The sequence below is a fragment of the Bemisia tabaci genome, chromosome 10, assembly GCF_918797505.1.
Source record: "Bemisia tabaci chromosome 10, PGI_BMITA_v3".
Lineage (NCBI taxonomy): Eukaryota > Metazoa > Arthropoda > Insecta > Hemiptera > Aleyrodidae > Bemisia > Bemisia tabaci.
The window spans coordinates 22,651,992-22,675,852 of record NC_092802.1 but is presented as its reverse complement, the minus strand read 5'-3'; the positions used below and the strand labels follow the sequence as shown (position 1 = coordinate 22,675,852).

General features: G+C 39.3%; 1 protein-coding gene across 2 annotated transcripts in view; it reads left to right on the top strand.

The window, feature by feature from the left end:
• Shal (Potassium voltage-gated channel protein Shal) overlaps window positions 1-23,861 on the top strand; it is a 142,257-nt gene that overhangs the window by 95,119 nt on the left and 23,277 nt on the right. Inside the window, exon 5 of one of the 2 annotated variants that reach the window (XR_011900654.1) lies at window positions 15,526-15,600. The exons of the other annotated variant lie outside the window; for it this stretch is intronic. The gene's annotated coding sequence lies outside the window, so the exon portion shown is untranslated. The remainder of the gene's footprint in view (window positions 1-15,525; window positions 15,601-23,861) is intronic. 2 annotated transcript variants of the gene reach the window in all.

Genomic DNA, 23,861 nt, shown 5'->3' with positions numbered 1-23,861 from the left:
GAAGAAGTTGTAACAAAAAAGTTCCAAATCCCGGAACTTTTGACAGGCATGGAATAGGAGCACTGCCAGGAACTTTTTGTGAGAGTCTAAAAGGGCACTTCATGAAGGAGGTCTAAAGTGTACTAAAATATACCCCACCGGACCCCCGTCAGTCCCGCAGATCCCAAGGGTTTGCGAGACTCCCCCAACTCCGCAGAGGGGTTTGAGGAATTTATCAAGCTCTAAAGGGAGAGCCCGAGGGCCTCCCGCGAAAATTTTAGGAAAATTGAGTCATCTTATGAGCTATTTTTAGCTGTTCTCGCTGAGAATTGGACGTATTTCTGTCAAAAGGAACTATGTGCATTAAGAAATGAGCCCCGAGACCAATTACAATACATGCATAACAGGGCTCACATCATGATGCACATAGTTCCGATATATCACGCACCTACTTGGAACAATCCCTCACATTTCTTGGGAGGGGCCAAGTAGGTATCTAAGAGAGGCAGGCCCTCTAGTTCCGCTCAACACGATAAGCTTCGAAAAAAAACTAAAAGCCATAATTTAGGACTGGTGATTATGTATGATTTCGAATTTTGCGTGTCGACCACCAGATAGACTTAGAAATCAAGTGTCAAAGTATACAAGAATAGGATTGAGAGATAGACATTGAGACAAATTACATGGGTTTTTTCAGACCGGTAAGCTCGGAGTTGCTGATTGTGATGCAAACTATAGGCGCTAAATTTTCACTTGTTATCGATTCCGGAAATTTCTAATGCGTTCAACGTGTTTTGCGCAGTTGTGATCTAGAACCGTGTCTTCGAGTAACTTACTCATTTTTGTGTCCAGTGATCGACTGGTCGGATATCATTATTTTTTACTAATTCCTGCGAGCCAGCCTTCATAATATGAGCTAATGAGCAACGCGACTACTTAGCTTTACACTGAAAACAAAGATTGGTAGAATTTACCAATCCTTCAAGCTGTATTTCACATAGCGTTGATTCAGAGTGAATTCTGTCAGAAGAAAGGTAAACGTTGATATATACTGCTTTAGGTAACCATTCCTCTGGCAGAATCGACTTGAACATTGGTAGAATTTACCGTTCCTTCACGCAGTGTGAAATACAGCGTGAAGGAATGGTAAACTCTACCAATCTTTTTTTTCAGTGTACCTACTTTAGAATGGAATCCTGTCAGCCAGTTTCCACGAACCGAAACTTTTCACTTTCCCACGAACTGACAACACTGTTGATCTCGGTTTTTGGCTTTTTATGCTTTCTCAAGATGGGAAGCGTAATAGGTTCACCGTGGAGAGTCATCTTCTGCGCGATAAAACTCCCCCGCAATGTTGCCGGAGCTTTTGTAAAATGCATTTATTCGCAATAATATTTTTTGAGCACAGCTATGTTATTGTTGATAAGAAGTCTGACATACCTGAAATTTTGCACGTAGTAATGTTCCGAGATGAGATAAGGGCAGGTCAAGTTTTCCACGAACTCAGCAGTACTTGGCTGCCTTCAGCTTTCATTGCACTGCTGAAAATTCCAGTTTCGCGAATTTTACGACTCTGGAAAATTCAGAACCGTATGAAAATACCTCGATTTGTTTCTTGTACCTATTTTCAATCGATCTGATGAAACAAATATGCTTGAAAAACTTGTTTATTAATGTAGAATATACTGCCTTAAAATTCTTAACTCAATTTTTTCAAAAATGTGGGTTGGTTCCTTTCTGATGAAATCGGTCCAAATATATGTTCTGCCCCCCCCCCCCTTTTTGGGGGAAAATGCAGAAAATCGATAAAAATCAAGCAAGATTTAGAGCTTATTTGTCATCAGGAAAGCTCACGTTATTCTTGGCATGACCACCCCTCCCTCCCCATTAACCTCCGTCATCCACTACTAGACCCCCCTCTCCTCTCCCTACTTGGGTGACGTAATTATTTATGTGCGGCAGTGGCGTGGCGTGCTTTGCGATTTATCAATTGTTATGCCATTTAAACCTATGGAAAAGGATCGATAAACAGGGCGTTCGCAGCGAACACCTTAGTAATCGATTCTTTATCATACGTTTAAATGGCATAACAATCGATACATCGCAATTCACGCCACGCCACTGGTGCGGCCTCCTAAGAGTGAGTCCAGTCCGTAAAAATATATTCGAAATTGTATTCCTGAGTAATGCGTATTTCTACATTCAAAGTATCTGCCTCAACTTTAAAATTTTGACACGAAGAGAAGTTCGGCTGATTAAGCTAAAAACTTCTCCTACCACCTTTTTTCCGAAGCTTGATTTTCTTCCGCCCTGTCAATCGTAGGCGAATTCTTTTTTCCTTACCAAATTTTCACTTAAGAAGAAGTGTAGAGGCAATGCTCCTCTGCTGTGATAGCGAAGAGAGCAGTAAGTGCAAAAATGAAGCTTTGAGAAAACGAGCTCAGAAGCGTCTGAGCGGAAAATTTTATTGAAAGAAGCTTCCGTTCTTTGTCAAATTGCCGCTAATCGTCCGAAAGACTCCTAAAACTCGTTTGGATGATTAAAAATTGACTGATCTTTTTTCAATTGCATAAAAAGGGTATTTTTATGCAAGGTTATTGTTAGGCAAGATAGCCGTAAGTGCTATCTTCTGCATGTTTTCGTGGTTGCGTTTTGGACACGCATGCAAACGCATTTTCAAGTTAGAAATTCGTAGAAGAGGGCGGCACTTTACTTGGAAGCACTGTTTTCATTGGCTCTTCGAAAGAATATTGTCACTCACTGCTGTCTTGCCTGGATTTCCGTCATTTTTTGCGCTCTTACAGCTTTCTCACATGTCTCATTTTGATACAATTAAGATAAATTTTACTGTTTTAGCAATCTCAGTGATTTTATCCGAAAGGGTTTAGACGAATTTTGAAGGAAACTCGAATTCGAAAATTTGACACTTACTGCCCTCTTCGCCATCACGGCAGTCCTGTTGGCAAAGTTAGACATCTTGTAAATCTCTAAGGTTCAAAGATCAGGCAACGTCTTGTGCGTCATGTTCATGCAATTCCAATTCGTTAATCAAATAATCCACGCCTGAATGAAAGGGCTCTGTTTGAGAACTTGCAAACTTGCAAACTTGCAAAATGCATAGAATTCTCTCGCTGATATTTATCAGATCGTGTTTCATCTTTCCTTAACAAGAAAAGCTTTTTGACAATTTTGATAAGATGTAAGTCATGACACTCGACTAATTAATTTTCTTTATCCTGGATAGTTTTTTCGGCTACGCTTCCCTAATCCAATGGGGCTGTCTCAAACTTTTGGCAGAGCTAAGAGGAAAGTTGTTTTATACATAAGCGTTGTAAGAAAAATATGACATGCGCGTCAGATAAGTTTAGAAATATCGAATTAGAAAATTGAGAGAGAAGACGGTGTTGTTATGGTAACTCATTTTTTAAATGAAATGTTACTTTCTCCTTTTGATTCATCTTCCAAATTTTCATTGGTGAATATTTGGTTTTATTTCTATCTATAAAATTGTCGATTTAAAATATACTGCATATAGGTATATACCTTTTTTTAAATGATAATATTACTTCATTTTAAAAACATTATATTTTTAAAACGTGGCAAACATTTGTAAAACCTTTTCCAAGCGATGGCATCGATATTAATCACAATGAGCCGAACTTGTGTTGAAAGGAACTATACAAAAATGAAAAAGAGAGAGAAAAAACCAAGGAGGACGCAATCTTTGGTTTTAACTCACTTTTACATCGATCTTTTACAGTCAAACACGTCCAATTTTGAGCGTTTGGTTGCGAATACACCATGCTGCAGCACAGTAAAAGCACAAAATAGAAAAGAAAAATTAAAAAGCTTTGAAAATCATTAAATTAGATACGGAAACACCTTAATATTTTCAAAACACATGTTATATTTTCCTTAAATACATATTTTTTTTTGTTCATCAATTTAAATGAGAATAATCTGTGCAGAGCGTGCAAACATTTCAAAATCATGAGTTGGAAAACGCTGACTCCGCGAGTTTAAATATTAGAGCCTAACACAGAGCAAAATGCGCACTGGCGCCTACAAACCTAACGGGATACTTCACGCGTTGCGCAATGCGTGAAGTATCCCTGTTAGGTTTGTAGGCGCCTGTGCGCGTGTCACGCTGGTCGCCCTCCGCGCCGCGGAGTGCTACGGCGTTTCAAGCAACTATTTCGAGACGTAGGTGTTGCACAGTATCATACGAAATTGAAGGCGCTCCAACGTATCAAGAATGACAAGCTTCCTTTAAGGGTTGTAGCTTTCCTTGCAAAATAAATCAAGATACTACGTTATAAAAGAGGAGCGGTAATCTAAAAAAACTTTCTTTGTCCTAGCATCCGTATTTAATAACGTTTAGCATAATTTTTGAATTTCATTAGAGAAAAATGTGACTCGATTTAGGCAGAAAAATTCTTGAGTATGCCGTCAAAAAGATTTTATTTTGAATCAAGAATAAAATAGCTGAATGAAAGCAGGTCTCTGCTTGATCTAAGTGACTGTTCTTTTTATTTAAGCATTCTTTTTCTCCCAACAGGCATTATTTTCTTTATTGATTAATAAAGAAATCTTCTCGGCGGTAAATTTGAGCGTATTTCTGCTTGAATTAAGTCAGTATTTCCTCTAATTAAGTTCAAAAATCATGCTAAACGTTACTGGATCCAGATACTAGGACTTAGCAAGTTTTTGGACTACAGCTCTCTTTTTTTCGTCGTCACTCGATTTAATTTGCGAGGGAACTTTGTGCTCTTGAAAGGTGCCACCAGTCATGATACGTTGGGGTACCTTCAATCTTGTATAATACTGTGCAACATCTTCATGGCGAAATAGTAGTTTGAAGCGCCGCGGCACGCCGGCGCCATCGCAAAGTTATCGTACACAGGAAAAATCTAAGAGCCTTTAGCTGAAGAAAATCAAAAGGTTCATCCGGTTCAAGTATAAGAAGATGGGATTTTGTTGAAAAATAATTAAGTCCCAAATGCACCATTTTGCAATTTGCACCAAAGAGGTGTAGAGAGTTTTAGTGAATTTTCCCTCATGGAATTGACGCCAAAATTCTCAATTATATATTTGTTCCCGTTTGGCCGATCATAGAAACAAAAAACGAGCAAACCCTCATTCTTCCAAGACATTATACATTTCATCCAAAAACGTCGTGAGCAAATGTTGTTTGTATTTACATGTTGACCAATTAACTTTGGGTTTCAATAATGACCAAAGGACCAAAACTCCCCTGCCGAAAAAACGCGTTGACTTAAACTACTGAAAATAACAAGAGCTCGGACAAAAAATCGTTGACGAAATGTCCAATAACCTAAAAATATTTTATGAAGTCAGGAGTTTCCTCAAACAAAAGAAAATTTCATAGTGTAATCCTACTTAACGTCACAACTGTGATGCTGTTCTCAATTTAGACGGTTTTCGATGAAATGTGGTTTATTTTATTTATGATTTCACGATAACAGGAATAGTTAAAATGTGAAATACCTGAGAAATAAAAGTGCACCAATTTTAACAGGATTTCATTACCTCATTCTAAAGGTATTAAACTTCCTTTTTCCAGCTTTGGCACGCTCTATTTTGATTCAGTGCAAAGTTAAAGTGATTGATAAACAAGCCATTGAATCAGGTATCAGCGCTTCCCGCGGGACTGCTGGAGGTCCACGCAAACATGGCGGCCCTGCCAAATTGTGTCGGTTACGTAACAGACACAGCGTAACCGACACTCAAAAATGTGAGATTAAAGATGATACAAAAGATGAAACTTGGCAATTCTTGAGTTATGAGGTGGAATTAATGCTGCCTTAAAAGTTTTCTAAACTTTGGAGACTTCGTTTTAGTTTAATACTATTAAATTGAGGTTTTTGCGTAGTGAGGAATTAGTGCTACACACGTAAAAATCACTGGTTTTCATAATAATTTAAGTTTTCATTGTAAAAAAAACTGACTTATCAGTAATGGTTTTGTCAAGAAGACTTCAGCGAACAATTTGATGGCAGTTTTGAAACTCCTGACTCCATCTGGCGAGATAAACACTGCACTTAATACAACTGCAAAAATTTGTTGCCAAATGTGGCGACACCTCTTTCTTATGACTTTTCTCGCTCAATAATAAACATTTCAGTTCAAACTGGCAATTTTCTTGAACACTAGAGTCTCTTTTCAGCAAATATTGCCAAAGAGTTCATGATCAGTACTGATATGTTACCGCAAATTGCTCTTTTGCTTCAAAATCGGGGTTGGCGACGCGTAACCGACCGGACATTTTCGGCCTTTAAAGTCTCATATTATTAAATATAATAATAATTCATCATATTTTTTAGCATGGATAGGTTCAGGGACATCATTCCTATTGATTAATTAATTTGGTTTTCAATCGTTTTGCCCTATGTCGTTCATAACCCACGGCGACACGACTATTCCTATTATCGTGAAATTTAATACACAATGGTGCAATTAAGACAGTACAAATTGTTATAGTACATGTCAGATGGCTTACAACAATTCATAATAACAAGTTAACTATTTAAAAATTCATCTAATATATTAATCTGTTATACCTTTATATGATACCAAAGAGTGGAGGACGATACTTTTTTTTCTATAATTTTTTTTTTAACGGTAGTGTACTTTTCTCAAAATTTATGTTTGAAATTTTAGTGAGGCGAGTTCTTTCATTTCAACGATGCTTATCTTCTCATTCGGGGAACTTAAAAACGCGCTCACATAGAAACCAGTTGAGCGCTGCTCTAATACGAGCGTATCAGATTCCGCTTGTTTTTATTTTGAAAAAAAGTTGTAAAAATTACTCTTCGAGTCCAAAATTCTTCGATTAAATTTAAAGACGAAGAAATGCCCTAGAATTTTACCAATACAAACGATGAAAAATGTTGGTTTGATGAATTGGATAGATTTATGGAATATAAAATTACTAAAATTCCTACCGGCGTTCTAAGCAAGATCCATACACACAAGTACGTCGAGCTTAAAATCTCGCAACATTGACCACTTAATTAACGCGAGGAAGAGAAACATCAGCCGAGGAAAAAAAAAGATATGTTAATTACAGCGAAAGTTATTTATTCAAAAGTTCCACGTGGCCACGAAAAATGGACCTCGTTGAAGAATGGGATGCTTCAAAAAAATACCTCGAGTCCTGAGCCGCACAAAAACATTCGGAGACCGAAGCTCACGCCGGAATGAGAATGAGTTTATTTCCCTCGACAGCGTCCAAATCGTCATTCCTTCGACTTTCAGGAGTATCTGCTTTTTAAGTTGAGCCCTAATGAGCGTATAACTCCACCCTTTTCAGGGCTCACGCGGGAACGAAGATAATGAGCGAACGCCCACGATGTGGATCATTTCTCCGGCATACGCACTGTTACGCAGTGTTAGCGCCAGGAAATATGTTTCCTCTCTCCCGCGACTCCGCTTTCGTGCCAAACTCATTTAGATGAATCATTTAAATATCTGTAAATGTGCCCATTAAGAACGATTCTGGGTTGTTAATCGGGATTCTCATTGGTCCAGGTGATAAATAACAGTGCAACCTTGCTTTCGTTTTCGTATGGGCGGTTGCCGGGTGCAGCAGGGTACTAAACGACTTTCAGTTTTGATTCAAAGTAAAGAAGAAGCACCCACACTCCTGTATAGGTTTAATAAAAAAGAAAACGGAAAAGGAAACAGAGTCAGTATTAATGGTATTAATATTTCAAATATAGTTTTATTAAAATTTTAGTCTGATCAATTTTATCAAAAATTAAAATAAAAGCAATTCATATTGATGGATTAAGAGTTAAAATTACCTTGTTAAGTTTTTGCATAAATTTTACTCATTTTTGCCGGACATTACTGGAAATCTTTGGTTTGATATTGAGATCTTAAGATCGGCAGTGACAATCACAGTTAGAACTGTTATTATAACTATAAATAGTGTGGCTTCTACTCACTCTGGCTGGTTTCCTCATGTCATAATAACTATTAACACGACAGTTATAGAAATGTTTGTGTTATGTTTGTGTTAGAAGGTTGGCTGCCCTTTGGGGTCTAGGAGCCCCATATTTCGACATGTCCGCACTCTCCCTACGTGGGTCTAAAAAGACTCACACAACTTCAAAGAAATTCCCACCCCCGAACCGGGATTCTGCCCAGCGCGAGCTTCATCCCCGGACGGAACAGGTTGCACGAGATTTAAGGGGTTTAGCCGCCGCGCCGCGCGCCGCGGAAATGGAGCATTCGTGACGTCAAGCGTCTGGAGATGACGTCACATTCCTCGCTACTCCGGTCTCAGCGCCCTCCCCTCCCCGCCCCTCGTCCTAGTCTCCCGCCCGTGTGTCTAGGCCCGCCGCTTTATTGACACTGAGGATTCAAATGACGCATTCGGGTCCTCAGGCCCCCCCCCCCCCCCGGTTGCCCCCTCTTCGCGGCACGTCGCATCGCGTTCCCGTTGCACAAACACCTTGATCGAAAAGGGGGTCAAGTGAGCGAGAACCCCCGGAATTTTGGGGTGTGCTCGTCTAGCTCGGCAGCTTTGCGCGATCATGGAAGTTATTTCGAGGGTCTGGAATTTCGGGGTTCAAGCAACTATGCCTTCGTGGAGTTCCGCGTGTAGAGCACTTTAGGTCACCGGTCCTTATTTGAAAATTGACTCCCGAGCGCAAACCGAGACACTATATTTTAGAGACGCACTGCTTTATTCGCTATAATGTAAACGTTTACTCGGAAGTCCACGCTTGGATCCCTCTTATGATGACATTGGATGCGTAACCTCCGAATTTGACTTTTGACTCGCTCGATTTAGATTGGCGTGGTATCTTTAATATACCTTGCATGTGGTTTCAACATTTTCTCACAGAAATACTAGCAAAAAGCCCGAGAAAGCCTTATGAAAAATAACGAAACCTGTTTATTTCTATTTTTACGTATAAATAAACATGAGGCAAAGCAAAGGTGCAAGAAGTGTACATTGTTTTATGTAGAATTGGCATCCGTAAAGTGATTTTTTCCTCCACGAATTTTTGAAGATAAAGACAACTCTGCTGCCTGGCGATCTTTAATGACGCTGATCCTAAAGTAAGATTTCATTAATAAGAAATGAAGCAAAAAGAAAATAAACTCCCTTCTATCTCCTGAACAAATTTGCACGAGATCTTAAGTAGATTTGGACCAACTTCAATAGAAAGGAACCAACCCACATCAAGTTGAAACTGAGAAAAAGAGGTTTGAAGTTTTATTCCTGCATAAGCCTCAACGTAGAAAAAAAACTTTAACCCCTCATTCCACAAACTAATTTCTGTTTTTCGACTTCTAGTTTTTGACAGAAGAAAATATACAACTATGGGAACTCAAAAACATTCTTAACTCGATTTTTTCGAAAATGTAGGTGGGACCCTTTCTAATAAACTTGGTCAATTTATACCACCTCTTGGTGTAACAAAGGTTACATTTTTTTTTGACACATCGGGAGTACTTCAGCCTTTGTTCTAGCCACTCCTCTGAAAATGTAGTTTCTGAGACAAACTGTTCAGTTGCAGTGGCTTTCATCTGTGTAAATCTCGAGCACTCATGCCAGACGATGATTTGAGCACGTACAAACACTCGGAGTCGCCCGCCTAACCTGCCGCGATAGGGGAGAGAACAGTAAGTGCAACCCGGGATGAGCCTCGAGACACGTAAAGCATGTGCTAACCATGGCTCATGCATAAATGCCCTTACTTTGCTATCACGGCAGTAACGCACACGTTGCTAAGACAGTAGCACAGAAATAACAAGGGAACACTCCATACCAGGGTTGCATAATTGCGTGACAAAATTAGTTCATTTTATTTGACGTCCCTTCACATGAGAGACATGCGCGAATGCCCTAATGGACGATCTTCTCTGATATCACTAATGTATTTCTTGCGTGGTGGTAGGCTATATCTTTATAATAATTACTATCTCCAAGGTAGAAATCCTTCCGCGATAGGGATAGAGATGTTAGTATACATTTGCATGCTTGCACAGCCATTATTACAGTCTTGTTTTCGTGCGCTAAGAAAGAGTTACGTACCTATTCACATTTAGGCGTCGCCAAATTTTTTCGAGACTCTAATAATTTCGGAGAGAACTTGATAACGCATTTTGTTTTTGTTTTTTGGAGATAATCTTTTAACTGCTCAACCTGGCATGCATCATATTCAAAAATAAAATTTATTGATTTTCCCGTAAAATAAATATATCTATGGAGAAAAAATCTGGCAACATTCGAACGCTCAAACCGCGATCTTTCTCTGACAACATGGCATTTGGTCTTCCTTCTATCCACTCTTGCTTCTCGCAAACTTGTGGGCTGGTCAGTTTGCCTCAAGTCCTAGGCTTTCCAATTTTTTCGAGACTCTAATAATTTCGGAGAGAACTTGATACCGCATTTTGTTTTTGTTTTTTGGAGATAATCTTTTAACTGCTCAACCTGGCATGCATCATATTCAAAAATAAAATTTATTGATTTTCCCGTAAAATAAATATATCTATGGAGAAAAAATCTGGCAACATTCGAACGCTCAAACCGCGATCTTTCTCTGACAACATGGCATTTGGTCTTCCTTCTATCCACTCTTGCTTCTCGCAAAACTTGTGGGCTGGTAGCTAGTTTGACCCTCAGATGTCCTAGGCTTTTTTTTTTACGCAAAGTCCCAAGTCGGGTCAAATTGGGCCGTACTTAAATACCTCCATTTTGATAGTATTTCCAAGTATGTTCATGTTATTCCTACGTTTTTTAGGGTAAGAAATACTGTTTGGTAATTTTCACCTCTTTAGTAATAAACTTTCACTCTCTATCTTCCTCCCTCCCATGAGTCATACGAGATCGTCGTGTCGATTTGACCCGGCTCACGGTGGACCGAATGAATAGGAAAGGTCGGACAAAATTTGGAAACTTTGAACACTTATAACTCCGTGTACACAAGACTTTGACGTTCTAATTGTGGCTCTATTGGTTTTATCGTGAAATTTTCATCTCAGAGCACCCTTGAAATTTTAAATATGACGACATTAACATCAAAATTTGCAGTTTTAGCCAAAAATTGTATGCCAGACTCCTCTATTTGACTCAATTCACAGTGCGGCTTGGAGTTTTCAGGAATTGTTGTCTAAAAGAATTCTTTGACACGATACAAATCGCGCCAAAATACCAATTTTTAGACGTGCGCCATTTAGTGCGTTTGAGAGATTTTTAAACATTTTTTTCTTATTCTTCAATATGATTATTGATTTAGAAACATCACGGTATATTCTGTGCAAACTCGATCTTAAATTTCCTCAATATACACAAATAAGAGCCACCTCAACGCGCGTTGATGACAGTAAATGTAACCTTGCAATTCAATACTCTATGTTGCCGATAAGGCGTCGCTCAGACTTGAGAGAAAAGTTAAACAAGCAGAAAAATCCAACATGAATATGTTGGAAAAGCGTGCCGAATAACTAAAATGTTGGACACATACCTACTATTTTCACGTCTTTGTTATTTGCATCAATTGGTACTTTTTGCTAAATTTGGGAGAAAATATTGATTCATGAACGTTGAATGTAAATTGATTTTAAAGATTCCGTCCAATTATCTTGATTTTAAGCTGATATGCGGCATTTCGCACGACCGTGATTTGGGCGAACTGCCGTGCATCGAAATCGCGTTGAGTTAATCTCTTTGGATTTCGAACTGTAACTTCTCTCCTATTCGGCCGATTTTTACAAATGAGGTCTCTTTTTATTTGTACTTTAACGGAAAGTAAGGAAAAACTCGCTAAATAGACGGAAAACAATTTTTGTGAAAATTTGGTGGATCCTGGCGTCACGGTGAATGGTTAATCGGGCGTGGAAGATAATAGGTTCGACGAGGCGACCCTCTCCTCGCCGTCTTTTATTGCCTTGCTCGAAACCTGACACCCAAAGCTATATCGGGAGATAACTGCAGTGGTTTGAGTGGATTTCTGCAGGGGCCACGGTTAGTACATGGTATAAAGAGTCACGAGGCTCATCACAGATTGCACTTGCAGTGCAAGACGCTCATTGGCTAAACAGTTTTGGCGGGAAAGAAGGTTCTAGAGTTGAGTCCTCCGAGCGTAAGAAAGCTTCTATGAGGTTTTTGTCAAATGAAATAATACGGTTTTGACAGGAAAATGTTCTCAAGGGTTCCCAATTAGCAGTTCATTCGGTTTTTTGGTAAGAGACCATCAGGGCTTGACAGTATAATGGTTCAAAGACAAGAAAACGGGTCCGAGGAAAAAAATATTTGGACGGCCCGTTGAATAGCATTGGTTGATCGGTGTGCTGTACTATGGTACATCCGAGTGATTTCAAAAAGCGAGCCCTACTGGCACGCTTAAAAAACAAGGCCCGCATACATTTCTTATATTTGTAGCCTTTGAAACACCACTACAAATAGAACAAACGGCAACAAACGCAGAATAGAACTTATCGAGCAAGGAAAAGAACGCGTGTTGATGTCGGCGCAGAGATACAACTATTCGTGCTTGATGGTTGTCCGTATTGCGTCGGCAAAATTGAAGGCGCGATGGCTCGAGGCGTGAGCTCACAATGCTGCCGCACTAAGGAAGAACGCCGTATGAACACTCGAGAGTTGCCAAATTTCCCCTGATAAGACATGGATTTTTGACAACATTCATGCATATTTTTTCTTGAAATTTTAAGATATTTGCGTAAATTGCGTACAAAATTGTCTGAAAATTGTGGAAAATAATATTCTCAATTTTCTCAGTTACTTCGATTTTTATCGGAGGAAACTTGGTGACGTCTGAAGGCTCATATGGCGTTCTTCCCTGGCACGGCAGAATGAGCCGTGTCCCTGAAATATTTTTCACGACTTCGTGAAATTTTATGAAATATTTCACGGGAATTTCCAATCAGGTTTTTAATTTAACTCGTGCAACCCTGTTTACCTATACCTCTTGTGTGCAACAGATTCTCATTAATACCTTCGCTGGACCGCTCAATCGATGGCGAGAGGTACGAGTTAACTCGGTCGGAAATAGCGGTGACCTCAGGGCCTGCGGTTTCGTACACATTAGCCCTCGAGCATCCCTAACTAAAGCTATGTGAGTCGAGTGACCTGCGAGCGGGGCGGAAGGGGGTGCAATTTCCCTCTCTATAACTTAGCGTCCATCCCGGGAGATGAATACTTCAATATTTTCCATACCGTCCGCGCCAAACCGCCCTTACATCGATAAACCGCCCATGCTACCTGTGGGTTTATTCTGAGATGTGAATACGCCTCTTGTTGAATGATCTCCATTAACGAAGCCCTATCTTGCGGTGGTATTTATTGATGAAATCGGCAAAACGTGGCAAAGAATGGAAAATCAAATTTTCCACGGAAAAAAAGAGGTAGGGGTTAAGCCCCAACTGTTGGATGATATGGACATTCCCAATTAATTTTGGTAATATCCCGATGAATTGTGGTACTATCCCAATTAATTGTGGTAGTATCCCGATAAATTAGGTAACTAACCCAAATGTTGCGGTACTACCCCGACTTGAGTTGCGGTGCTACCAAAAAGAATTGGAAATGTCCATATCATCCGACAAATTAGGGTAGTACCACAATTTTATGGGATAACCCCTGAAATTTTTTTCCGTGTCTAGAACAGCAAAAAGCAAGTTTAGGGTTAAGAATAAAACATGGATTCAAGGTCGTACAGCATTAATCATTTAAACAAAGCGGAGCTAACGGATAAACCGGTTGTGGGGAAAAATATCGATTTGCAGATTTCGATTTAAAACACTTCCTAATACTCTTGAGGAGATCGGATTGAACTTTCAAACCATTATTCACATTATGAGCGTTTAAATTGAATGGTTTTCAAAGGAAACAACAATGTAGGCAAAAGGCAATAACGTTTTGATCGGCACTCCCCGTTATTCGTCCATAAACCTTGCAGACGAATATGGTCTGCATGGTTTGGAGTCGCTTAGAGGTGAGTAATACAGTGTTGTTTTGAGTTATACATCCAGTGCGCCTTCAACTTTTCGCTATGCAACACCGACTACCCTCGAACAAGAATGGTTGCATCCAGGCGTTGCCATTTATATTGCAGTCTTTCATTCTGCCGAGCTAAGGAAACATGTTGTATGAGCATTATATTGCCAAATGTTATCGTATATATTTTGCATTTTTGCACGAGAGAATTTATGATAATTTCTCATTGAAATGCTCAAAATCACACTAGATTGCATTGTGAAGAAAATCCTTTAAGATATGTCACTAGTTTTCAAAAAAAAAAATCGTATATGGTCAGAGAAAATAAGTCAGCGTCAGATGTTCAATGTTCCATGTTTTTTCTTAGCCCAGCAGCATTGAGGTACATAAGCATCTATACTTGGCTCATTTTAGAAACAATTTCTGCTCGATTATACTCCTTGTCGTGTTGGATTTTTTTATTACTACAAAAAATGAGCTGAAAGCAGTGGCTCTTTAACTAAAAAGGATGTCCATTTCAAAATTTTGAGTGCACCATCACAGTCTCTGCGTTGCAATTGCACATGGAAAGATTAAAAACTGACAGAAATCGGCTATGATTCAAGTAAGATGGCGATGGCGCAATTTGACTTGCAGTCACTCAAACGAACATAAATACAAGCCATTAATGCCTCTTTAACGATAAACGAAAGGAAAGAAATCTCTCGTTTTGTGTGGTATACTTTCTCAGAATCATATTTTTCAAACCCAGCCCTAAATCTAATCTACAATACACACTCTGATTATTCTAATTGGAGTAGATGACATCCGCAAGAAGTTCTCTCGGAATGAAACCGGTTTAAGTTATACTAGAATTGTGAGAATTTTGTAAAGGATTAATTTTACGAAAACTGACGATGAGCTATTTTCCAAAGGTCTCTCTCACATCTCACAAGCTTTGTGAGAGAGGCCTGTGGTCCAGAGACTACACTGAAAAAAATTCTCGGCGTTTTTACCAAGGTCCGTTGGTACCTTTACCATCTCATTTTTTTTTACCAATTATTGGTAATTTTACCAAGACAGACTGGTAAGCTTACCTAAAAACCGGTATTTTTACTGTTTTTTTTCAGGTAAGAATACCACTTTTATTGGTAATAAATTCCCGGTAACTTTGCCATTTTATCTCGGTAATTCTACCACAGTCGATAAAAAATATTGGCGTTTTTACCAAGGTCCAGTAAAATTACCGAGAAAGTTCAATAATTTTACCGAGTTTTCTCGGTCAAATTATCAATTCCATAAATGGTAATTTTACGAAGAAAAAACTGGCATCAAATAGAACCCTGAATTCTTGGTAATTTTGCCCTTTTCTTAGTAAATACACCGAGATTTTATTTTCAGTGTATGTTCCAATCATATCACTACGTCATCAATTAACGTTCATCGTTCATTTTCATGTGCTTTTCCGCCAACTCACCGCGCTCTTGCAATCTCATCTGGCCACGATAGCTTATACCTTACCGAGCACTTTTGAATTAATACTTGCTTTGACTGTTCTGTTTTGGCTGCAGCTTTGATCGGTCCAAAACATTGGTTAGAGTCCCGTCGGTCTCGATAATAATATCTGCAAACCACCGTAATTGCAAGTATGATTCAATTTTCTTATAATTCACCTACACCTTGTTCGTTCGTTATGCCATGCTGTAGAGAGCTTGCCACGGTGATGGTGTTAGATGACCCAATTAACAGAGGCTTCGTGGTCTGGGGGAAAAGATTCTGCTGTTGTACAGAAATTTTAAAGACAGAAAAACAAGGGTCCAGTGAAGACGTTATTTTTGACGTAGGGAATACTCGTTCCAGGTTCAGGCTAATAGAAAGTGGATATACTGCCGTGATAGCGAAGAGAACAGTAAGTGTCAAATTTTCGAAATCGAGTTTCCTTCAAAATTCGTTTGAACTCTTTTAGATGAAATTACTGAAATTGCTAAAACAGCAAAATTCACCTTGATCGTAGCAAAACGAGACATTTGAGAAAGCCGTAAGAGCGCAAAAAATGACATAAGTTCAGGCAAGACAGCAGTAAGTGACATTATTCCTCCAGAGAGCCAATGAAAACAATGCTTTCAACTTAAGTGCCACCGCCGCCCTTTTCTGCGAATTTCAAACCTGCAAATGTGTTAGTTGTGTGTCCAAAACGCGACCACGAAAGCGTGCAGAAGATAGCACTTTCGGCTGTCTTGCCTAGCAATAACGTAGCATGAAAATGAAAATTACCCATTTTATGTAATGGAAATAAAATCAGTCAATTTTAAATCATCCAAATGATTTCTAGGATTCTTTTGGACGATTAGTGGCAATCAGACTAAAAACGGAGGCTTCTTTCAATGAAATTTTCAGGTCAGAAGCTCCTGAGCCCGTTTTCTCAAAACTTCATTTTTGCTCTTACTGCTCTCTTCGCTATCACGGCAGTATAGGGGGAGGTTGGTCAACGGACTATACTCTACAGGGTGATCTAAAAGCCTCGCACCATTAGCATCCTGCATCGTACCTGTAACTATTGAACAATCGAGATAGAGACTCGAAATTTTGCGAGTGCTCTTAAGTCAAGGCAAACGACCTCAAGGGACCCCCCCCCCCACCCCTCCAAAAACTTTAAGGAGCCCACCCTGAAAATGGGAAAAAACATAGGGGTCGTAGGGATGGTGCGGGACTTTTGGACCACTCTGTGCATGAAGAAATCATTAGCACTGCAATGCTGCTAAGAATATGCGCTTTCTTGTATCTCAAAAAAATTGAATAAGCTTTTGTTTTTCTGCCAAAATAAATCTTATAAAAAGGAGACTATCTTGTCAATTTTACTAATCGACCTGCTTTCAGGTAGTTTATTGTAAGTGTAGAGAATACACAATCTTATCTACATTGCAGTTCTGGATTTTTTCTCTTTTGTTTATTTCAAAATGTATTTCAATCGAGAATGAGTGTACTTCAAACCAATAGTACACAAAAATATGACATTAAGGTAGGTATTTGTAATTGATATTTTTAGGCGAAAAGAAATGGAATAAAAATTCCCGCTCATAGGTCATTTTTTAGGAGTTGAGCCACAAAACCTTGCCCTCCAATAGGAAAAAGACATGTCACTTCCTGGCCAATCTGAGGACTCCAAATCCTTTTCAGGCCAATTAAGAAAGGGGTACGACGTAATCCCTACGTCAAAATAGAATGAAATAAAAGTGCTTAAGACCCTGGGGTGTAATTATTAAGTATGATGACTGCATGAACTTAGCTAAGCAGCTTGTACCTATTTTTTGTGAGGCACAATAAATAGCAGCGTGTCCTTTTTTACGTCGGCAAAAACTGGCAAAAAATAATGTCATTTAATTTTCTTTTGTTCCCTATAAGGATGTAAAATTCCACTTCCAAAACTATAAATGAGTCGAAGTAAGTGAAAGTGGTCTATGTCAGCATTCATAATGAAATACAGTTTTGAAAGGTTAAAAGACTTTCAAATTTAAGTACTTCTTTCGAACGGTTGAGGTACAGAGGGGACGGAGGGTACAATTGAGGGGCTTGGAGGACAAGGCGCATCAGTGCAGTTTTTGAAAAAATTGAGATATTAACTATAACCGGTAAAACTAGTTTTAATGCATATTATGCGAAAAATTCGCTCCCAAATTCCAATTTTTAAGCACCAAAAAGGCAGTTTGAACTTTCTTTTCGTCATAGAGAGCCATTAGATTTCGAAACTTCAAACACGTATTTCTCGAAATATCAAAAACTGCACTTATGCGCCTTGTCCTTCAAGCCTCTAAATTGTCCCCACATTTACCTAGGAACATAAAAAGAGAGAGAAATATGATGTATTAAAAGAAAGAAAAAAAATGAAAAAAAAGGAGCAAAAAAATGGAAATTTCCTCTCGTGGCCACCGAGCTGAAAATAGTTTACAGAGAATGCGTTCATGAGTAATGTTCTGCATAAACTTCTCGGTTTTTATGAGAATGCCAAAAAATGATAAAATAGAAAAGTATGTGATGAAACAGCTCTTTCATAAAAAAAAGACAAAATTGTCCTCTCTTGCAATTTATTGAGACCGCTTTTACTCACTTTGAAAGATGACAAACAAAACCATGCTTTAAAGGGTAGGAGAGGAAGTGTAGAAAAGAATATCTACGCTGAACCCACTCTCATCAATCAATTAATTACAAGAAGTTCTGCATCTATGCTCGGCTTTAACGTTGAAACTTTTCTTTTTCTTCTTAGTTTTGTTCGCTTTAGATTGAATTTTGTTTCTTTTCCTGTTCCCTCTCAAAACTCTCTCACGCTGTCTTTATATAGCCTTGTTTCTCCTCTGCATTTCTCTATGCTAAGCTTGAGAACGGTTTCCGCAAATTAGTTAGCTTCTTCATGACATGATGTAAAAAATTAGTTATAGGTACTTTCTCACTTCACTCCTTACTAGGCCAAACAAAGGTAATTAAATTAAGTGATAGTTCGCCACTTGCCATAAACGAAATTTCTTACTTCTTGGGTTACCGGATCAGAAGTGTATAAACTTTCATCCTAGAGGTTTAGACTGCGCCAGTGCCGTTTCACCGAATTCTCACCCCTGACCATTATCATTTGGACAAGTTAAACCAGAAAAAAACTATAACTGAATTCCCGGTTGCCTATGCTTCCCTCTTTTCTTTTATTCTGATGACAGGGAACTAAAATCCATAACGTCTTTAAACGTAACCTACAGAGAATTTATCCTCAATTTTAAAGAACATACCCAAAATATTTAAAACCGAGATGCTGCTTGTTTTTTGCTTTAAAAACAAAAGTTGGACGAAAATCAGGCGATGCCTGGTATAGTATGGCTGATTCTGTTAACACGTGCGCGTCCATTACCTGAACATTATTTTTTATTTCAAACTTTATCATTTCACGTATATGTTTCGCATAATTCCTGCGAAAGATGGGAGACACTGTAAATCTTAAAACTCAATTATGAGACAAATTCACTCTGCAAAAATAAACTTTTAGCTTCTTTGCTCTTCTCACGAAGAACTGTGGTTAATGAGACCAAACCATTCTTACTATTTTGGTTAGCACTCTTCATGAAGGAATTGATCCCAAGATTGTTAGTTATCATCGGAAGGGGGCCATGTATTTTTTTCAGAATTTTCCTCTCGCATTTAGCAGTTAGTAGTTCTGCACACAGCTTCATGTTTAAAAATTCTGCCATTTTGCATTTTAATTCTTATTCTCACGAACATTTTTTTGTCTTATTCTCAGTAATTGTTTTCAGATTACAGACATTCTGAAGTGAAAATTAATAACGAGGAACTTCAGCAAAACATGTCAATCAAAATCACTCGAAACAAATCGACGGTGAAAGTACCAGACCACGTACTCGTTTGCGGTGTTTAAAAATTTCCCCTCCAAATTTATTTTTTTTAAAGAAGAACAAAACAGTATAATTTCTTGAAATTTTCGCAGTTATCTTCGTACAGAGAGGAAAAAACAGAGAAGTTTTCAACAATTAACTTTGAGTTGTTCTCCATTAAAAAAGTAAAGTATGGCAGGAAATCTACAGCGACGCAAACCGAGATACGTGGTCTGGTACTTTCACCGCCGAAACGATAATGGTACTTTCGATAAAGGTTGAACATTTCACGAATGAATAAATAGCCGATTGAACACAATTTCCCGCTAAAACTGCACTACACTCTCATTCTCAAAAATACATTTGTGAACTTATTGCTGTAATGCAAAAGAGTGAAGTACCTATCATTTGAGGAATGAACGGGACAGTTATAGTCGAAGTGATGCGCCTTCATAATTTCATCTGTATCCAACGCGGGAAGCCCAGGAGTTCGAATATATTACAATTACATCCAGACATTATCATCAGAATCCTAACGCGCACATCATGTGTAACCTCCATGCGATGTTCCAGCTGGTGAAAATTAGAATGCTTCCGCTATGCACAGGTGCATTTTACAAGACTCCACCTACAATTCAAGTGCAATAGTCTCTTCCTCCGATTTTTTTATGATAGTGCAATAATTTCTGAAGATAACTGCAACCATTCGCTATTCGGTGAAATGATAATGAAAATGCTAAAGAATTATTAACAATAATCATATCCCAAAGTATTCTTTGATACGGTCAGTTTATATTCTCAAAACTTCATTTTTGGAAACAGATCAGTATTATTCCCTATTATGTAGCATTATGGCCAAGATAATGGACTACATGCTCACCTCGTCCAAGATATTGGACTTCATGCTCATTGCTGAACTTTTCGCTCCTTTGCTTGAGTAGGTATGCAGTCCACAGGAAATAGACCAAGTATATGCAAACGGACTTTCCTTATCTAGTCTAACTTGATCTGACCTAACTTATAACTTGATATAACCTAAACAGGGCCGGATCTAGGGGGTGGCCACATAGGCCGCGGCCCATGGCGGAAAATTTAGGGGGGCGGCAAATTTTGACTTTTTTTTAAACGTAGGTATAAAAAATCGGATTCAGAAAAAAATTGCAAACGAGCGAAGGCGACAAAATCTCTCATTTCCTGAGAGTAAAGTAATTTCTAATTTTGTCTTCTTTCGGTGATACAAGAGGCAGCACCTTTAATTAGTCGAGTTAAGAGAGAAACCAAGCACCCAATTCGGCCTGGAACGGCGCGGCGCAGAGTGAAATGAAGACGAGGACTTGAGATTGAAAGGAAAAGCCCTCGGCGCGGCGGTCGGCATGTAAAACATATTAGCACCTACAAGACTGCATGAATACTTCACGCATTGCGTCAAACACAGTGCGGTCAGCAGCGGTCGGCAGGAAACGCATAGCGCCTACAAGAGTGCATGAATACCTCACGCATTGCGCCAAATACAGTGCGGTCAGCGCGGCGTGGCAGCGGAAGTCAAAATTATTAAACCACATTTAGGTTTTGCACATTTTTTTGCAAAAAATGTGTCCAACATGAGTAAACGTGTCCTATGCAACCCGCCCCCACCGGCACGTTCACTTGATGGTTTTTATTATAGTTTCAGAACGAATGAGAATGGGGCGGCAAAATACAGGCGGCCCATGGGCGGCAAGTAGGTAAATCCGGCCCTAAACCAAACCAAACTAAATCTAACATAACCCAGCTTAGCATGACCAAGCAACGCACAATTCGCTGCAAAAGTACATTTTTTCGCCTTTACCTCATCAAAATTACCTTATAAACATTTTGAACTATGCTCGCCAAAAAATATCTACCTCTCTTGGATGGACGTTCTGCTCATTTCGATTTTTCAAAAAAAATATTCCTCATTAATGGGAACACGGAGTCAATCAGTGGCGTGGCGTGAATGATCGATTATCGATAATTCTCCATTTGAAGCTATGGTAAAGAATCGATTATTAAGGTGTTCGTTGCGGAAACCCTGTTTATCGATCATTTTTCATAGCTTTAAATGGCAGATCATTCGATATATCGCAAAGCACGCCACGCCACTGGAGTCAATAATCTACATATAGTATACGTGATGAGCAGGCGAGCACTATACTGCCGTGCTAAGGAAACAAACGCAGAATAGAACTAATCGAGCAAGGAAAAGAACGCGCGTTGATGACGGCGCAGAGATACAACTATTCGTGCTTGATGGTTGTCCGTGTGGCATCTGCAAAATTGAAGGCGCGATGGCTCGAGGCGTGAGCTCACGATGCTGCCATGCTAAGGAAGAGCGCCGTATTCGAGAGTTACCAATTTCCCATTATAAAACATGTATTTTTGACAACATGCATGCATATTTTTCCTCGAAATTTTCAGATATTTTAGATTAAATTGCGCACAAAATCGTCCGACAATTTTGGAAAATAATTTTCAGCATTTTTCCAGTAAATTCGGTTTTTATCGGAGGTAACTTGGCAACGTCTATGAGGGCTCATACGGCGTTTTTCCTCAGCGTGGCAGTATAAGGGTGAGCATTGAGTCCAACACCTTGGACGCGATGCTGCATTACCCATTATTTAATCCCGCGTGCATCACGCTCAGTCCGATGATCTATCTTATTACGTCTCGAAACCAGAGGAGCTCTCTGCTCCGTCGAGCGGAACATTTTGAAAGATTGAAGTCGGGAGCAGAAACTTTAAACGTGATTTATTCCAAGTGCACCCGAAACATTTCCGCGAGGAAGGGTGTCCAGCGCCCCCCCCCCCCCCCCCTCCGAAAAGGTGAGCGGGTGCGTTGCTGACCTACTAAACCATCCCTCTCGGCTAATATTTCATACTTAACGCGGGCGGCGTGCTTCGGTGCAGCGGTGCGGTGGCAACGGAAAGTGATTTTCCGCACCGAGGCACTCCGCTGCGCAGAAATTTTAAATAGGTGCGTAAATAACAATTGTCTGCCGGCGCGGGGGCGGGGCGCTTCGCTCCGTGTAAATAGACAAACCTAAATTTATCTAAACGGCAATTCCTCACGATGTGCTTGCAGCAATATGCTCCCGGACCCAGTCCTCCACCTCCCGGCAATCCATCATGCGAGGCTGCCAAATTGCTAAATTTTAGGGGAGTCGTTCGTTTCTAACCGAAGGCCTGCGTACACGCTCAAATTTTCGTCCATTTCCGATCAAAATGATGACAAAAATTTGATGGTAGATGGTGCGCATGCGCACCAGTCACCATTTGATCGGAAGTTGGTGGAAATTTCAGCGTGTGTCCAGGCCTTAACCATGTAAAGTGGGCCCAGTGGGCCTGTAGCAATGCTCCAATTTCCCGGAACTTTTGGATTTTCCTTAATTTTTCCCGGAACTTTTAAAATTCTCGAAATTTTCCGGATCTTTCGCATTTTTCGGAACTTTCTCGGAACTTTTGAAAAAAATCTAAAAGGAATCCTGAAACTTTTGACGGTCATGGAGTGGAAGAAATGGGAAGAAAGAAGTTCCGAATCCCAGAACTTTTGACGGTCATGGAGTGGGAGAAATTGGAACAAAAAAGTTCCAAATCCCGGAACTTTTGACGGGCAAGGAATGGTAGCAATGCGTTTTCTTCATTCTCATATTTGCACCCTAAGCCAGTGCTCCCATTTCCCAGAACTAGTACCGAATTCCGGAACTTTTGAGATTTTCCGAATTTATCCCGGAACTTTTGAAATTCCCGAAATATTCTAGATTTTTTGCATTTTCCGGAATTATCTTGGAACTTTTGTAAAATTTAAACAGAATCCCGGACCATTTGACGGTCATTGAGCGGAGAAATTGGAACAAAAAAGTTGGAGCACTGGCTCAATGGCGTTCTTAAAAATCGCTTTGAAAAAAGTGAAGCTGCACAAAATGCATGGAATCCAAGACAACGTTAGGTGTAACCTTTAGTTAAGTTACAGTTCATTGAAAGAAAAAATACCTAAAAACACATTACGCCTATCCTTGCCATCAGTCAGCTGCAGTAGTGGCAAGAAAACGCAACAATTTCAGAGCCTTAGAAGATGAAGTAACGAAAGCTCATAAAAACGACACTAAAATAAAGTGGCATCATCAGCAATGAGAATCGCTTGTTTCTAAACGGTTGCTTACGGACAATGTTTTTATGAGGGTTTCTAACGGTTTTAATGAAAGTGCTGGACTCCTATCTAAAGTTTACTGTAACGTGTCCATTAAGTGATAGACAGCACCCACTATTTAGTCTGTGCTCGAGCATCGCTGTCAATTATTGCCTCCAAAGTGTTCGTAGAAGATGCCTGTATGCTATTGAATCAATGGACAATTCTTTAATGATTTTGAAATCTATTGTGAACTAAGGTTCCTATTTCGGTGGAAGGTCACGTCTAATTGAAAGTTAATCAAAATTTAAATTAAATTTTATGAACCAAAGAAAAATAAAATAATTATGAGTACTACTCATTGAAACTTAGAGGAGTTAATTTTTCACCATTTT